Source organism: Hyperoodon ampullatus, assembly GCF_949752795.1.
Source record: "Hyperoodon ampullatus genome assembly, chromosome: 3".
Classification (NCBI taxonomy): domain Eukaryota; kingdom Metazoa; phylum Chordata; class Mammalia; order Artiodactyla; family Ziphiidae; genus Hyperoodon; species Hyperoodon ampullatus.
The window spans coordinates 167,209,753-167,229,051 of NC_136916.1; the positions used below are offsets into that span (position 1 = coordinate 167,209,753).

General features: G+C 37.3%; 1 protein-coding gene and 1 pseudogene across 7 annotated transcripts in view; one reads left to right on the forward strand and one right to left on the reverse strand.

Annotated features, from left to right (window-relative positions):
- Window positions 1-19,299, reverse strand: part of RPS6KA5 (ribosomal protein S6 kinase A5) — a gene marked incomplete at both ends in the record, with an annotated part of 180,087 nt that overhangs the window by 47,500 nt on the left and 113,288 nt on the right. The window lies entirely within an intron of this gene.
- On the forward strand, window positions 8,721-9,202 carry LOC307050848 (protein FAM136A-like; annotated as a pseudogene). The gene has a single exon. The product of its transcript is annotated as a protein FAM136A-like (transcript).

Consider the following 19,299-nt stretch of genomic DNA (forward strand, 5'->3'; position numbering starts at 1 on the left):
TAGCATAGCTAAACTCTATTGTGATTATTGTTTATTTATTAAAAATTAATATTTTTCTCAAGGAGACAGGCAATCAGCCAATTTTGCAGTTAAGTCCATACTGTTTTATAAGCAACATTACTTATTAAACACTACAGTGTTAAAAGATTGTGAAGGAGAATTTAATTGAATGTGAAAATAGTAAAAGCAGTGTGTGCACCATCCTGGCACATAATACGGAGTATTCTTTTTTTTTTTTTTTTTTGCGGTATGCAGGCCTCCCACTATTGTGGCCTCTCCCGTTGCGGAGCACAGGCTCTGGACACGCAGGCTCAGCGGCCATGGCTCACGGGCCCAGCCACTCCGCGGCATGTGGGATCTTCCCGGACCGGGGCACGAACCCGCGTCCCCTGCATCGGCAGGCGGACTCCCAACCACTGCGCCACCAGGGAAGCCCAATACGGAGTATTCTTGTGTTTAAGTATCAGCTGATCAAGGAGGCTTCACTGTGCCTTAGAGAGAAAGATCAGGTAACACTGGACAAAAAACTGGTTTCCTTCTAAGGAAGAATCCAAATAGAAACTCAACTGCCAAACCCTCAGGCATTTCTCAATAAACACGAGATTAAATCATGCCTAGCTTTTATTTGCCAATGTTTTATCTTGATCTTACCTGCTTATGATATATAGATAAATTTGTGAGTTAAATGTAAAATTACCAAAGAAATTTTTATTCCTCCATTCTGTATTTTTTCCCATCTCAATTTTGACAAATCTCAAAACAAATATCCAAATGTTGGATTTTTAAGAAGAAATATTGCATTGCTAATCATCCAAGTCTATGCTCCCAAGACAGAAAGGGGAATCCCTAGGTGCCAGCCACAAACAGGATGCTGAAAAACAGAGGTATCCATAGGACCTGGGCCGCGGCAGCACAAAGGAAAGGAAGGGAAGTTGTTTCAGATCCTAGCAATCCAGAAGCTTGAATTTCAATACTTTTATAAGGACAGAAGATGAGGCCCTCGGCTCTAAAGAGGTGGACTGGAATTACTACTCTTGTGTAAACCTTGGAATCTAAGAAAGCTGAACCCTCAATGAAAGCAAAGTCTAGAAAAAATAAATTCACCCAGTAGCCCAGATTTGTTTCTGTCTGAGCCCTAGATTTAAAAACAAACAAATAAATGTTCCTCTTGTGGAATCAAATCCCTAGGCTTGTGGCTCTTGTAGATTTGGGACCTAAATTTACTCTTTCCTCCATAGTATGGGAAAGTGAGAAAATCTGGTCCAACATGGTGACAACTCTGGAACATATGACAGAACCAGAGGAATTCCCACTACTTAGCTGCCTCAGGATTCACACAGATAAAGCACTGGAGTCTCAAAATTACAAATTAGTGAACTATACAGTGCAAAAAAAACAGAAGAATTACTTGAAATACTAGAAGAGCAATCTAGAAAAGGCCTAGTATGTTGTAAAAGATGAAAGACATAAAGAAAGGAAAATATCCATAAAACAATATAGCAGCATAGAAAAGACCAGAAAGATATGAAAAAGAATACAATAGAACTGTATAAATGAAAAAATACAATAAAAATAGGCAGACTAAACAGATTAGACACAACTAAAGAGAATCTGTGAAGTATATGACATATTTGAGAAAATTATCCTGAATGCTGCGAGAGTCCCAAGCAGACTAAATAAAAATATATCCATGGGTAGCAAATTTCTATTTTTTAACTTGAATGGTGGTTATAAGAGTGTTTGCTTTATAGTAATAACTCACTAAGCCATACTTTCATTTTGTTTTTGTGTTTTGTTTTACAATAAAAAGATACCAAAGACAAAAACCTAGTCCATTCCTAGGTATGTTCATATCCAGCTAAATTATCACTGAATATGCAAGGCAAAATAAATTTTAAGACAAAGATAGAGTTTACTATTCATTGATCCTTGTTTAAAAAGACATCTAAAGGATGCACTTCAGAAATAAACTGAACTCACAAGAAAAGAGTAAGATGTAAAAAGCAGTAGTGAGCAGAGAAAACAGGTAAACATGTGAGAAAATCTAAACAAGTTTTGAATTTATAAAATGAAAATAATAATTACACAGTAATCAATCTGGGAAATATAACACAAGATGGGACTAAAATAATAAGTAACAATAACATATAAAACGAGATGGATAACCGAAGCTAAAACATTCTACTGTTCTTGTAGTGGTCATGACAATCATAGACATAATTGTTAATTTTAGACTCTGTTAAGTCAGTATACAGGCATACCTCGTTTTACTGTGCTTTGCTTTATTGTGTGTTTATCTGTGTTTCACAGATATTGTGCTTTTTACAAGTTGAAGATTGTGGCAACCCTGTGACGAGCAAGTCTATTGGCACCATTTTTTCCAACAGCATTTGCTCACTTCTTGTCTCTGTGTTATAGTTTGGTAATTCTTGCAATATTTCCAACTTTTTCATTATTATTATATTTGTTGTGCTAACCTGTGATCAGTAATCTTTGATGTTACTATTGTAATTGTTTTGGGGTGCCATGAACTGGGCCCATATATAAGACAGCAAACTTAAATCGATAAATGTTGTATGTGATCTGAGACCAACTGGCTGTTCCCCCATCTCTCTCCCTTTCCTCGGGCTCCCCTATTCCCTGAGACAAAACAATATTGAAATTAGGCCAATTAATAACCCTACAATGACCCTTAAGTGTTCAAGTGAAAGGAAGAGTCACACTCTCACTTTAAATCAAAAACTAAAAGTGACTAAGCTTAGAGAGAAAGGCATGTCAAAAGCCAAGAAGGCCAAAAGGTAGGTCTCTTGCACCAAACAGTTAGCCAAATTGTGAATGCAAAGGAAAAGTTCTTGAAGGAAATTAAAAGTGCTGCTCCAGTGAACACATGAATGATAAGAAAGCAAGATAGCCTTATTGCTGATCTGGAGAAAGTTTTAGTAGTCTGGATATATCAAACCAGCTAAAACATTCTCTCAAGTCAAAGCCTAATCCAGAGCAAGGCCCTAACTCTCTTCAATTCTATGAAGTCCTGAGAGAGACGAGGAAGCTGCAAAAGTGAAGCTAGCAAAGGTTGGCTCAGGAGGTTTAAGGAAAGAAGCTGTCTCCATAACATAAAAGTGCAAGGTGAAGCAGCAAGTGCTGACATAAAAGTTGCAGCAAGGTATCCAGAAGATCTAGCTAAGATAATTAATGAAGGCGGCTACACTAAACAACAGATTTTCAAGGTAGATAAAACAGCCTTCTATTGGAAGAAGATGCCACCTAGGACTTTCCTAGCTGGAGAGAAGTCAGTGCCTGGCATCAAAGCTTCAAAGGATAGACTGACTCTCTTGTTAGGGGCTAATGCATTTGGTGACTTTAAGTTGAAGCCAGTGCTCATTTACCATTCTGAAAATCCTAGGACCATTAAGTATTATGCTAAATCTACTCTGCCTGTGCTCTTTAAATGAAACAACAAAGCCTAGATGACAGCACATCTGTTTATAACATGGTTTATAGAGTATTTTAAGCCTACTGTTTTAAGATCTACTGCTCAGGGCTTCCCTGGTGGCACAGTGGTTGAGAGTCCGCCTGTCGATGCAGGGGACACGGGTTCATGCCCCGGCCTGGGAAGATCCCACATGCCACGGAGCAGCTGGGTCCGTGAGCCATGGCCGCTGGGCCTGCGCGTCCGGAGCCTGTGCTCCGCAACGGGAGAGGCCACGGCAGTGAGAGGCCCATGTATCGCCAAACAAAAACAAAAACAAAAACAAAGATCTACTGCTCAGAAAATAAGATTCCTTTCACAATATTACTGCTCACTGACCATGCACCTTGTCACCCAACAGCTCTGATGGAGATGTACAATAAGATTAATGTTATTTTCATGCCTGCTAACACAGCATACATTCTGCAGCCCATGGATCAAGGAGTAATTTCAACTTTCAAGTCTTATTATTTAAGAAATACATTTAAGGCTATAGGTGCCATAGACAAGTGATTCCTTTGATGGATCTGGGCAAAGTAAACTGAAACTTTTCCGGAAAGGATCCACCATTCTAGATGCCACTGAGAACATCTGTGATTCATGGGAAGTGGTTAAAATACCAACATTAACAGGAGTTTGAAAAAAGTTGATTCCAACTCTCCTGGGGGGACTTTGAGGGGTTCAAGACTTCAGTGGAGGAAGTATCTGCAGATATGGTAGAAAATGCAAAAGAATTGGAATTAGAAGTGGAGCCTGAAGATGTGACTGAATTGCTCCAATTTTATGATAATATTTTAACAGACGGTGAGCTGCTTCTTAGGGATGAGCAAAGAAAGTGGTTTCTTGAGATGAAATCTACTCTTGGTGAAGATGTGAATATTGTTGAAATGACAATAAAGGATTTAGAATGTTACATAAATTTAGTTTATCAAGCAGTGTCAGGATTTAAGAGGTTTCCAGTTTTGAAAGATCTATTCTGGGTAAAATGCTACCAGACAGCATTGCATGCTACGGAGAAATCATTTGTAAAAGGAAGAGTCAACTGATGCGACAAACTCCATTGTTGTCTTATTTTAAGAAATGGCCACAGTGAGCCCAACCTTCAGCAACCACCACCCTGATCAGTCAGCAGCCACCAACATGGAGGCAAGATCTTCCACCAGCTAAAAGATTATGATTCACTGAAGGCTCAGGTGGTGGTTAGCATTTTTAGCAATAAAGTATTTTTAAATTAAGGTATGCACTTTTTTAAAGACATAATGCTATTTATAGCATACTTAATAGACTGCAGTTTAGCATAGACATAACCTTTATATGCACTGGGAAACCAAAAAGCTCATGTGACTTGCTTTACTGTGGTGGTGAAACTGAACCCACAATAACTCCAAGGTATGCCTGCATAAGTTAAAAATTTCAGGGTAATAACCACTCAAAGAACAGATATAGAATATATATAACTTCTAGACAACTGGGAAAATGAAATAAAGAAATCTTAATCATTTAAATAGAAGAGAGGAAAGAAGGGGAAAAAAGCAAAGAGAAATTATGATAAAGAGAAACACACAGCAAGATAAGAGAAATAAATAAAAATATATCAGCAGTCATAATATACAGATTTAACTCACCAGTTAAAAGATAGAAACACTCTGGATCAAAACCAAAATCCAGTTATATGTTATTTACAAAAGGCACACCAAAAACATAATGACAAAGAAATATTGAAAGTAAAGAGATAGAAAAAGATATATCAGACCAGCATTAACCAACAGAAAGCTGGAATATCTTTATTAATAGCAGGAAAATGAACTTTAAGGCAAAAAAATTATTAAAATTAGGCAGGGTCACTACATAATAATAAAAGGAACATTTCACTAGAAAATGACACTATTCCAAGACTAACACAATCAAAAATTTTTGAAGAGCCTTAAACCACATCAAGCAAAAAGGGTGAGATTTCCAAGAAGAAACGGACAAATCCGCAATCATAGTGGGCGCTTTAACATACCTCTTTTATAACTGACTGATCAAGCAGGAAAATAATTGGTGAAGCTATGGAAGATATGCATGATGTTCATGAAAATATATAAAATTTGATATCTAACAGAGAATGACTATACAGTCTTTTCAAGTATTCATGGCACATTTACAAAAGTTAACCAAATAATAGGTCACAAAGCAAATCTCAAAAACCACAGAAATAAAACCATGTATGTTTTCTTGTCCAAACAGAAAGCAATAAAACTAAAACTCATTTACAAAAAGGTAGCTCAAAAATCCTATATACATGAAAACTTAAGAAGCTATTTTTAAATAATTCATGGCCCAAGGTAAAAAACCACAATAAATAACAGTAAAAATGCTATATATTATAACTTGCGAGATACATCTAAAGCTGTTCTTAGAAATTCAGTTTTATTAAAAAAAGAATGATTAAATATTAGTGAGCTGGATGTCCAACTCAAAAGTTTAATAAAAGAATACAAAAGAAACTAACAGAAAGTAAAAGGAATGAAGTAATAAAGGAAGATCATCAAAGAAACAGAAAAATTGAGAGGCTTGATAAAAGCTGTTTCTGGAAAAAGACTAATAAAATGGAGAAATCTCTAGAAAATTGAGTAAGAAAAGAGGAAGAAAGTTACAAATCAGTAATATTAGTCATTTAAAAGGAAACATTACTACAGTTACAATACAGATTAAAAACTAAAGCACTTCTATGAATAATATTATGCCAAATAATTTAAAAACAAAACTATAACATTTTCTATAAAAACATAACTTACCAACATTGACTCAAGAAAAAATTGAAAACCTGCATATAAGTATAAATAGTTTTTAAAAATTAAATCAGTATTTGAAAAGCCACTCATATGCACCTAGAAGGGAAAAAAAAGAAAAAAATACACGCTGATAGCTAGAAGTGCATTCAGAGGAAACCTTCAGAGGAACTGTCTATCTTATATAAACTATTCCAAATTACTTTCATGATGTTAGTATAATCATGATGCCAAAATCAGACAAATACAATATTAGAAAGGAAAATTACAGGTCAACTTAGACAATAAAATCTTAAATAAAATATTAGCAAACAAAATCCAGAAATATATTAAAAATATATGTCACAGAAAGTAAAGTTTATTCCAATAATTGAAAGATGGCTTAACATTGAAAAAGAAAAAACCTATTAATGTAACTCACACCACTAGGTGATTAAAGAAAAAAACCATAAGAATTTCCTTATATCAGTATACTAAGAATATAATTTGTCTATCAAAAACCTAGAGCAGATACCATACTAAATGGCTAAAACCTAAAACACATGGCCTTAAAGTAAAAAGCAAGGATATATACATATAAAACTTAGTAGACAGAGCAACAAAACCAAACCAAACCACACATCCCCAAACACACACAAAATAAAAAGTATGAGAATCAAAAAGATACAAGGCCATCATTACTTACAAATAGTAGTTCTGATTTTTCTTTTAATATAGTCATCTACATAAAAAATCCAAGTGAATCTTCAAATTAGTGGAACTAATATGAATTCACCAATATTGCTATGTACAAGATCAACAACATTCCTATGCTTTGCCAAGAAAAAAAGATATTCTAATTTTTGTCACTAGGAACAGGAATAGGAAAATAAGTTAATAGAAATAAATCTAATAATATATGTATAAATCATTACAAAAATTAGAAAACATTATTGAAAGACATAAAAGACAAGGAAATAAATGGGAAAATATCAATATTTATGCAAATTTGTGTTGTTAGATTCAATATCCAAAGATCACAGTTTTCTCCAAATTAATTTATAAATTCAATACACACTGAGGAACAAAAGACCAAGAATAGCAAAGACAGTGCTCCAAATTAATTTATAAATTCAGTACACACTGAGGAACAAAAGACCAAGAATAGCAAAGACAGTGAAGAGGCAGGAGGAAGGTCAGGGGAAATAAGGAGAGAATGACAGGATAAGAGTGAAGAGGGGAGGGCTTCCCTGGTGGCGCAGTGGTTGAGAGTCCGCCTGCCGATGCAGGGGACATGGGTTCGTGCCCCGGTCCGGGACGATCCCGCATGCCACGGAGCGGCTGGGCCCGTGAGCCATGGCCGCTGAGCCTGCGCGTCCAGAGCCTGTACTCTGCAATGGGAGAGGCCACAACAGTGAGAGGCCCGCGTACCCCAAAAAGATTGAAGAGGGGAAAGATCTCACCTTTCCAGATTAAAGACATACTATAAAGCTATGGCCCTTCAGATTTTTCAATTTTGACTCAGGGAGAGGCAAGCAGACAAATGGAATTGAATGAAGAGCCTAGAAATAGACTCACAAGCATGCACAGGAATTTGGCATATGACGAAGTTGCTTTTCAAATCACTAGGGAAGGGATTAACTGACTATTCAATGAATAGTTTAGTCAACTGGGTTATCTATATAAAAAGAGAAAAAAATAAGATCCCCACACATATATATAAATTAATTCCTAATAAATTAAAGATTTCAATATGCTAATTTCGAAAAGAAAACAAAAGAGAATATCTTAGTTCATTGAGACAGGAATGGATTTCATTTTAAAAGATTCAAAGAAATCAACAATTTAACTTTACACCTCAAGGAACTAGAAAAAGAATAAACTAAACCAGAAGTTAGCAGAAGGAAAGAAATGATAAAGATTGAAGCAAAAATAAATGAAACAGAAAACAGAACAGAAAAAAATTAGCAAAACTTAGATTTTTGAAAAGATAAACAAAACTGACAAACTCTTGGCTAGATTAAGAAAAAGAGAGAGAAGATTCAACTAAAATCAGAAATTAAAGAGAAGACCTTACAAGAAACTAAATTATACACCAACAAATTGAATAATTTCGAATGGATAAATTTCTAGAAACATACAATCTACCAGGACTGAATCATGAATAGAAAATTTGAACAAACTCATAATCAGTAAGGACACTGAATTAGTAATCAAAAATCTCCCAACAAAGAAAAGGCCAGGACCAGATGGCTTACTGGACATTCTTAAAAAACATTTAAAGAAGTAGTAGGACCATTCCTCCTCAAACTTCCCCTAAAAAACTGAAGAGAACACTTCCAAACTAATTTTATGAGACCAACATTACCCTGATACCAAAGCCAAGGAAAGATACTACAAGAAAAGAAAATTACAGCCCAATATTCTTGATGAAAACTGATGTAAAAGTCCTCAGCAAAATGCTAGCAAACTGGGGGCGGGCTCCAGCGCGGGAGTCCATGTGGGCGCCGGCGCCGTGGGGAGCAGCATGGGGTGGCCATGGCGGAGCTGTAGCAGCTCCGGGTGTAGGAGGCGGTGGACTCTAAGGTGAAGAGTCTGGAGAGAGAACATCCAGAAGATTCAGGGCCTCATGTTCCGGTGCAGCGCCGGCTGTTGTGAGGACAGCCAGGCGTCCATGCAGCAAGTGCACCAGTGCATTGAGCACTGCCATGCACCTCTGGCTCAAGCCCAGGCCCTGGTGACCAGCAAGTTGGAGAAGTTCCAGAACCGCCTGGCCGGGTGCACTATGCATTGCAATGACAAAGCCAAAGATTCAATAGATGCGGGGAGTAAAGAGCTTCAGGTGAAGCGGCAGCTGGAGAGTTGCGTGGCCACGTGTGTGGATGACCACATGAACCTCATCCCAACCATGACCAAGAAGATGAAGGAGTCTCTCTCATCCACTGGGAAAGAGATGTCTGCTATTGGCCATCGGGGCTGAAGGCAGGAATCTATTTAAAAAGAGGAATGGGGATTTGGGTTTTCTAAGGAAAGTTTATGAATGAGGAAATTAAGGATGGCAGCAAGTTTAAGGCCTATGTCACTTGCCTCTGGACACTGGTTCGTGTTTGAATCCTAGAAAATGAAAAAAACCTGGTGCTAAAATTTGGGTCAGAGATAGCACAGGAGAGTTTTTGTGAGCCTGAATTTCATGTGGCCAGGGCTTATCCTGGCAACAGGGAGTCTCCCTTGTACCAAACCAGAGCCCTCCAAGGTACCAGATTCTCTCGGTACACAGATACCAACAGGCTGGCAGGTTCATCTGACCTGCTTATGAGCTGGTGGAGTGGGAGGAGAGGTGTTTCTATTTGTTGCCAACCTCCTGTTTGCCAGAAGGATCACTACAACATGTTCCATAAACTGGAAATAAAATCCAGGAGGTCACTAACTTAGAAGGGGAAGGGGGCTTCTGGGAATTTGTTTTTTTTTTTGGTTTTGGTTTTGGTGTTTTGCGGTACGCGGGCCTCTCACTGCCGCGGCCTCTCCCCTTGCGGAGCACAGGCTCCGGACGCGCAGGCTCAGCGGCCATGGCTCACGGGCCCAGCCGCTCCACGGCATGTGGGATCTTCCCGGACCGGGGCACGAACCCGTGTCCCCTGCATCGGCAGGCGGACTCTCAACCACTGCGCCACCAGGGAAGCCCGGTTTTGTTTTATATACAAGGGCATGAAGTTACTTTAAAGATGTAGAGTTGGGAGAGGTAGTTTGGATAAAAACTTTGAAAGGGTCCTTTCTGGCCATCAAGATGTGGATGTGCATTTCTTAAAATTCTCACACATTACATCTTTCAGCCTGGAGACGCTGCAAAAATATAAGAAGCGCTATCACACTGGTAGGGGAACCAAACCTTTCCTCTAACTGGCAGCCATGCTGAGCCCTGAGGCTGTCTGCAGCAGAGTCAGCCGAGTGACAAGACAATCTTGCAGTGACACTCACCCTTGAAGGGAAAGGGTATTTTGCCTGTGCTACATGCTAGTATTCAGGAATGAACAGCGAAAGGGAATGTTAGCTGCTTAATTAAGAGAGTTATGAAGTACTGGCTTTGGAAAAATCTGGCTTTCATAAAACAAAATAGAACGAAAGCCTAAACCCAGTATTGCTTACTTTGCCCCCTGTAATAACAGAGCTCTGTTGAAACGATCCCTTGGCAACACGAAGGTCAGAGGAGAAAAAGAAAGCAACTCAGGGGCAAGCTGTGACTCCTTTAGAGCAAAAAACGGGACAGCCCTTCATTACCAAATAACACTTTTGCGACATGTGTTGTTCTTGCCCCAGTTCTGGCACCTTATCGTTTTATCAAGGACCTCGTTGTGTTTTTACCAACTTATTACTTGAAATGATAATATAGCCTGTCTGTTTGCTATTTCAAGACTGTGATATATTTTCCTAGTGGTTTCGTTTTAAACATAAATAAGACTTAATTTTTCTTCCAAAAAAAAAATGCTAGCAAACTGAATTCAACAGCACATAAAAAGGATTATACACCGTGACCAAGTGAGATCTTGGAATGAAAGAACGGTTCAAGATTCAAAAAATCCATCAATGTAATACACCACATTAACAGAATGAAGGACAAAAACCACATGATCATCTCAACTGATACAGAAAAAGCATTTGACAAAATTCAGTATCTTTTCATGATAAAAAAAAAAGCACTTAACAATAAGCTAGGAATAGAATGAAACTACCTCAGCATAACAAAACCAGGTATGAAAAGCCCACAGCAAACATCATACTCAATGGTGAAAAACTGAAAGCTTTCCTCTCAGATGAGTAACAAGGTAAGGATGTGCCCTCTCACCATTTCTATTCAACATAGCGCTGAATGTCTTACCCAGAGCAGTTAGGCAAGAAAAAGAAATAAAAGACATCCAAATTGGTCAGGAAGAAGTAAAATTATGTCTGCTTGCAGATAATATGATCTTATATGTAAAAAACCCTAAAGATTTCACACACAAAAAGCCCGTGAGAACTAATAAGAGAACCAGCAATATTACAGGATACAAAATCAACATACAAAAATTAGTTATGGGACTTCCCTGCTGGCGCGGTGGCTAAGAATCTGCCTGCCAATCCAGGGGACGTGGGTTCGAGCCCTGGTCCAGGAAGATCCCACATGCTGTGGAGCAACTAAGCCCGTGAGCCACAACTACTGAACCTGCACTCTAGAGCCCTCGAGCCACAGCTACTGAGTCCACGTGCCACAACTCTGAAGCCTGCACGCCTAGAGCGCATGCTCTGCAACAAGAGAAGCCACCACAATAAGAAGCACGTGCACCGCAACGAAGAGTAGCCCCCGCTGACCGCAACTAGAGAAAGCCCGTGTGCAGCAACCAAGACCCAATGCAGCCAAAAATAAATAAATAAAATTAATTAATTAAAAAAATTAGTTATGTTTTTATACACTAACAATGAACAATACCAAAAGGAAATTAAGGGGGGGGAAATCCCATTTAAAATAAGCATCAAAAATAATAAAATACTTAGAAGTTAACTCGACCAAGGGGTCAAAAGACTTGGACAATTAAAATTACAAAATATTATGAAAGAAATTTTAAAAGACACAAATAAATGGAAAGACACCCCATGCTCATGGACTGGAAGACAATATTGTTAAAACATCCACACTAACCAAAGTGATCTAGAGAGTCAACATAATCCCTATCAAAATCCCAATAACCTTTTTGTAGAAATAGAAAAAAAATCTTAAAATTCATATGGAATCTCAAAGGACCCTTAATAGCCAAAACAATCTTGAAAAAGAAGAACAAAGTTGGAGGTCTCACACTTCCTGATTTCAAAACGTATTACAAAACTACAGCAATCAAAACATTTTTGACTTAAATAAAGACAAACATACAGACCAATGGAACAGAATAAAGAGCCCAGAAATAAATCTTTATGCACATGGTCAAATGATCTTTGACAAGGGTGCCAATGGGGAAAGGATAGGCTCTTCAACAAATGATGCTGGGAAAACTGAATATTCATACACACAAAAAAATAAAGTTGGATCTTACCTTACCCCAAATACAAAAATTAACTCAAAATGAACTGAAGATCTAAATGTAAAACCTAAAACTATAAAACTACTAGAAGAAAACGTAGGGGGAAAGCTTCATTACATTGGATTTGGCAGTGATTTCTTGGGTCTGACACCAAAAGCACAGCAACAAAAGCAAAAATAAACAAATGAGTCGACATTAAAATTTAAAACTTCCTTGCATCAAAGGAAACAAGCAAAGTAAAAAGACAACCTACAGAATGGGAGAAAAAGTTTGCAAACCATATATCTGATAGGGGGTTAATATCCAGAATATATAAAGAACTCCTACAACTCAACAACAAAAAAGGAAATAAATTTGATTAAAAAATAGGCAAAGGACTTCAATAAACATTCATCCAAAGATGGTATACAAATGGCTAATAAGCATATAAAAAGATGACTCAACATCACTAATCATTACAGAAATGCAAATGAAAACTATGAGATATCACTTCATGCTCATTAGGAGGGTCACAATTAAAAAAACAGAGTATAGGTGAGGATGTGGAGAAATTGGAACCCTTGTGCTCTGTTAATGGGAATGTAAAATGTAAAATGTAAAATTTCCAGCTTCTATGGAAAACAGTATGAAGGTTCCTCAAAAAATTAAAAATAGAATTGTCACATGATCCAGCAATTCCACTTCTGGGCATATATGCAAAAGAATTGAAAGAATGATCTCAAAGAGATATTTGTACACTCATGTTCATTGCAGCATTAGTCACAACAGCCAATTAAGTGAAAGCAACTCAAGTGTCCATCAGTGGATGAATGGATAAACAAAATGTGGTACATACATACAATGAAATATTATTCAGTCTTAAAAAAAGATGGAAATCCTGTCTCATGCCATAACATGGATAAACACTGAGGACATTATCCTAACTGAAGTAAGTAGTCACAAAAAGATAAATCCTGCATGATTCCACTTATATTAGGTATCTAAAATAGTCAAACTCATAGAAACAGAAAGAGGAATGGTATTTGCCAGGGGCTAGGAGGAGGGGAAGATGGGGAGTTGTTGTTCAATGGGTACAGAGTTTAGTTTTGCAAGATGAAAACGTTCTAGAGATCTGTTGCATAAAAAATGTGAATATAGTTAACACTACTGAAGTGTACACTTAAAAAGGATTAAGATGATAATTTTTACATTATGTGTATTTTGCCACAATTTAAAATTTTTTTAAAGATTCAAATAATATAAATCCTAAGAGATTGGTAAATTTGATTATATTAAAATGTCAAATCTGATAATGACAAGAACACCATTAATCACAGTTAAAGACAAGTAAAAGATCTGAAAAAGAAATTCACAAAATGCATAATTATCAAGGATGGGTAGCTGGAATATTTAAAGAACTCCAACAAACCAATAACATCAGAAAAAGACTGCAACACTGTGATAGAGAAAACACAGAAACATAAATGTACCTCAGAAGCAGAATGGATAAATAAACTAGATAATTCATATAAAAGAATATTATAGAGCAGCAAAAATGAATGAAATAGATTCCTATTTATCAGCTTGAATAAATCTTAAAAATAAGTCAAATAAAAAACAATCTGCAATATAATATGCCATTTATGTACATTTTAGAAACACAAGCTAACAGTATATATTGTTTATGGATGTAACATATAAAGTAAGGATACTAAAACAAGATTAAATTCAATCCACTCTTTGCCTGCACCTGTGCTGCTAAATGTGGTTTTAAGAAAATCATTTTTTCTATATTTGTGGCTGACAATATATCTATCCCCAGTCTCTCTCTTCTTAGGTTTAAATTGAGCCAATGCTCAATTTTCAGTCCGTGTCTTACTTGACCTAACAACAGTATTTGATATAGTTGATCATTTATCATCCCTGAAACACTTCTTCACTTAGCTTCCGGGGACAACACACTTGCCTGTTTTCTTCCCAACCACCTCATCCCTTTTTCTCAGTCTCCTTTGCTGGTTTATCTTCCTCTCTTGACTCTCTTAATGTTGGAATAACTAGAGTTTATACCTTTGTCGTTTTTTCTTTTCTATCTATACTTACTCTGTTGGTATTCTCATTCATTTTCATGATTTTAAATACTACTTATATATTGGCAAATTCCAAATTCCTATCTCTAGATGAGACTTCTCTCCCAAATTCCAGATTTATATATCCTACTGCCTATTACACATTTCTGTATGTCTAACAGACATCTCAGACTCAACTGGTTCAACTGCACTCCTCCAGCCACCCAAAACCTCCCCATCGGCATATTAGTTGACAGCAACTTCATCCTTCCAGCTGCTCTGGCCCCAAACCTTGGAGCTACCATTGATTCCTCCTGTTCTCTCACACCCTATATTCAAGCCATCAGGAAATTTCATTAGTGCTAATGTCAAAATATATCTAAAATCTGACTATGTCTTCCAACCTACTCTGCTACCCCATGGTCTAAATCAATGCCATCTCTTGCTGGGGTTAATGCAAAAGCTTCCTAACTGGTCTCCAAGTTTCCAGATTTGTCCCACTACAGGACCATCATGCTTGGCAAACAGAATCTTTTTAGATAACTCAGGCCGTGTCATCTTCTATGCAAAGCTCTCCAGTGGCTCCCGTTTCACACGGAGGACCCATAGTCCTTACAATGGTCTCCCATGCCCTGCACGATCTGCACAGTCCTTCCTCCAGATGACCACCTCCACGTCCTTCTTTCCCACTACTCTATCCTCACTCACTCTACACACCCACACTTACCTCCTTTTTGTTCACAAACAGCCCAGGCATATTCCCACCCGAGGGCCTCAACACTGGCTGATCCCTCGACCTAGAAATCTCTTTCCTGGATATTGATATGGCTCATGCTCTCTCACTTCCTTCAAGTCTTGACTCAACTGTCACCTTCTTAGTGAAGCCTTTCCTGATCACCTGATTTAAAAGTCCAAGCTGCTCTTACCCTGCTACTTCCTATCTCTCTTTCCTACTGTACTTATCTTTGTGTCAATTACCATTATCTAACATATTCCATACACATTTTACTTATTTATTTGTTATTATCTGCCTCAGGGGGAAATTTTTATCTATTTTGTTAATTGCTGAATTCCAACACCTAGAGAGAACAGTGCCTGGATCACAGTAGGTGTTCTCTCAATATATGCTGAATGAATGGGAAAAAACCACAAATTGTCCATAATTGTATATGTGAATAGTGGGTGCAGAGATTCTGCTATATCATTTGCTGTGTTTTTATTACATTTGAAATATTGTATAATATAAAACATTTAAAAAGAAATTTGGAAAATGCAAACATTTATTAATCACATTTATACAATGTTAGTATTCCAGGGTGTCTCTTGCTAAATTCCCCTTATGGGTTTGAAAGTCCCTGACACTTAGAAAACAGATTAAAATAATCTATTTATAGGTTTATATATTCTGTTTATAGATTAATATATCCTATATTAATATAGAATATGATGGCTAAATATAGTTTTCAAGTAAATTAAAAGTATATTGAACATAATTTGAACAAATGGAATCTACAGTAGAAGTTTCTCTGAAAAGAATCTCAATTCAAAAGTTGTCCCCGCTAGCCCTGTGACATAATGTACATAAAACCTGCCCACTGAACTTGGGCACTGAGCCTGCCTTAAGATAAGAAATAGTCTATGAATAAATCTTACCTGAGCCAATAATTTCTCCCATAAGAAAAGTTATAAAAGCATCTGTGAGGCACCTGAGGACAAAGCCATCTCTGCCTCCCTTCCCCTCCTCCTGTCCAAGGGCAGGGGATTTGTTCTGATATCTGGTGGAAAAAACCTTTACAAATGGCTAAAGCATATGTATTAGTATCTGAATATTGTGTAATATTGTTTGAGTAGAGGAAAAACAGGGGCCACAGAAGAACCCTCTGACTGGTTTCTAGGTCTCCTACTTTCCCAGCACTTCCATCTCAATATTTACCTTAAAATAACTAGAATTATCCCAGAGTCATGATTTTGGCAAATGACTGACAGGACTTACTGACAGAGACTTAACAGGCTCTTCAGGAGCACATGCAAATGAACAGAATCGTGAATAGATGTCAGTCACTACGGATCCATCAGGAAGGGAGATGGACGAAACTAAAAAGCTGCCTTAGAGAGTTGGCTTGTCTGACTCCTCATGCAAACACGCTCTTTATGGATCCTGAACCTCACCTAGGCATCTTGAGACATGCACATTGTAACAGCAGAATCCTGAGAATGACATTAGAAACTAGGCATTTATTAGACAAAGATGTAATTTAAAACTTTCCTACAAATAAGAAAATTATGGGAGAATAATTTAAGATTCTCATTTGTATGTTTTAATTTTACTCATAGTCATCTGAAATCTGAATAGTACCTCTTTAAGTGGAAACTGATATTTACATTGTGTTTTACACTTTAAAGAAGTATTTTCATGAGAATTAACTCATTGCATCCATATGAAAATTGTTTAAATTAGGTATGACAAATATTATTTTACAGACGAAGAAACCAAGACTGAGAGGGGTTAATGACAAAGTGACTTGCCCAGTGTCACACAGCCAGGAAGTGGAGAACCGAAAAAGATCCTCTAACTTCAATATGTGTTCTTTCCACTACACTAAAATGCCTCTTCTATGTTCAAAGAATTAATTAATGAATAACATTATCTGAACGGACCAAAGATTGCATTTTTCTATTTTCTGGAAAGAAAAATCTACAGGCCTTTTCCTTTTAAGTACAGCTACCATGTCAGTGAGTTATAATTAACTTAGCTGCCTCTGTTTTAAATGTTGAGATGTTATTTTTCTTCTAGTTTTATTTATCTACCTGAGGATTCATGTTAATAACCTGTTGTGAATTTTTTCAAATGCTCAATGTTAAATTATGAAAACACAGAATGCATATACCATAGTTAAGTATAGGGTAATTAATAACACATGAATGTATCACTTTGACATTATTTTCTTATAAATAAGAACACATGCCCTTTTTAGAAAAATGCCTTTAAAGTCTTCAATGTTAAAATCACATATCCAATACCTAGCAGACTGACTCACAGTAAGAACTCAACAAATGTTTGCTGAACTATATGCTCAAAAAATCTTATGAAAAACATATATCAGTGTGCAGATATTTAGAAATGTCTTCTTTTATTCTCATAATTACAAGGGATTTGTGAAATTATGTGGTTGAGAAAAGAACATATCAGTAAAAGTATCAAATTTGTATAGTGTTCATTATCATAAAAAAGATTGTTAAGGCTTCTAAAATAAATCAATTTTATCCAGTATACAATTTAGTTTAGCAAATTATAATCTAGAAATAATTATATGAGGTAATGATGAACACTTCTAAAATCTAGGCTCATGAGGGCAAGGAATTTGTTTCTTTCACCACTATATTTCTAGGGTCTAGTACAATACCTGGCACATGGTAGGTACTCAATAAATATTTGTTGGATTATTAAATTAACAAATATACAGAGAGATGAGTAGTACACCATGAGTAGAAACTTCAAACATGTCTAAAAAGTAATTCCTGAAAATTAAATAGAAATATTTCTCAGCTCAAATGAGAGCAGAATTTGTAATACACAAAACTGTGATAAACTGAAAAAGAAGCAGATTTGGGTGGGGGAATATTAATTCAGGTTTGGAAATACTGGGCTTGTGTGATCTATGAGAAAGTCAAGGGGAGACACACTAGGGGCATGTTTGGGTCTGGAGCCCAGAAGAGGGGTCAGGGTTGGCCATGTATATTTGGGAATCACCAGCACACAGGGAGAGAGTGCAAGCATAAAAAGAGAAGAGTACCTAGGACCGAACTGTGAGGAACCCTCAGGTAGAAGAGAAAGAGCCTGCAAAAGACAGCGAGAGAGGGAAGGAAAGGCAGGGGAGCACGGCATCACAGAAGCCAGGGTGAGACGCAATTTCCAGTTCAACACTACCAGGTAGTCAAGTAAGGTGAGGGCTCAAAAATAGCTAAAATGGAGGTCAATAGTGGCCTTGGCAAAAACAGGTTCAGTCAATTGGTAGGAGGTGCAAGCCAAACTTGAGTAGATTAAGGGGTGAGTGACCTGTGGGTAATAGACTGCACAGGCAAATATTGACAAAGGAGAACACAGGACAACAACTAGAAGGGAATAGGGATTCTGAGATTGTTTGCTGTTCATCAGTCAGTCTATTCATCCATTCATCTCTCCATTTTTAAACATTTAAGATGGGAGAGACTAGGCTTGCTTAAATGGTGACAGAAAGGGTCCAAGCAGAAGAAGAAGAGGTAGACAAGAAGAGGGGTCAGTTACAGATAGATGTAGAGACGTATAATCTCTCTATATAAACTGGAAACCAGGGAGGAAACTCCTCAGAGTGAAGTTTAAGCTGAAAACCAAGGCGGTAGCATAGGAACAGACAAAAAAGAAGTCCATTCCAAGAAATGATATTTTGATATAAGTCAGGCTGACATGGGAAACCCAAAAGGAATGCTAGCTAATCAAAATAGAAATTGTTGGATGGGAATATTTTTGAGGTGCAATAGGTCTAGGCAGGGACACTTGCTAAGTGGATGCCAGGTGGAATAAGGGGGGAGCAAAGGACCATTAGATCAAGTTTTAGGGGACTCAGAAAAGGAGAGTCCCTACATGAGCCCTAAGAGTTAAACCTGAAGCCTAGCAAGACAGCATGTCCTCTTCAGCTAAGAGGAAGAATGAGCTGGTAGTCTGAGGGGAGAAGACAGATGAAACTGTAAGGCTTAATAACACATGACTATAGCACATAATTACATGAAATGCAGCTAGGTTGCATTGTGAATAAGGGAATCTATAAACTACTTCTCCACTTCAGACTGAATCCCACTGTTTCATTTTTGCACCGAAATAACCAATTGCTCAAAAACTGTGGCATCCGACAAGAATTCCCTTCATTCCCTTGAGGAATAGCTGTTGAACTGACCAGCAGGAAACACAAGTCTCTCTTGTGAGAAGTGACGCAGCTGATTCAGGAACC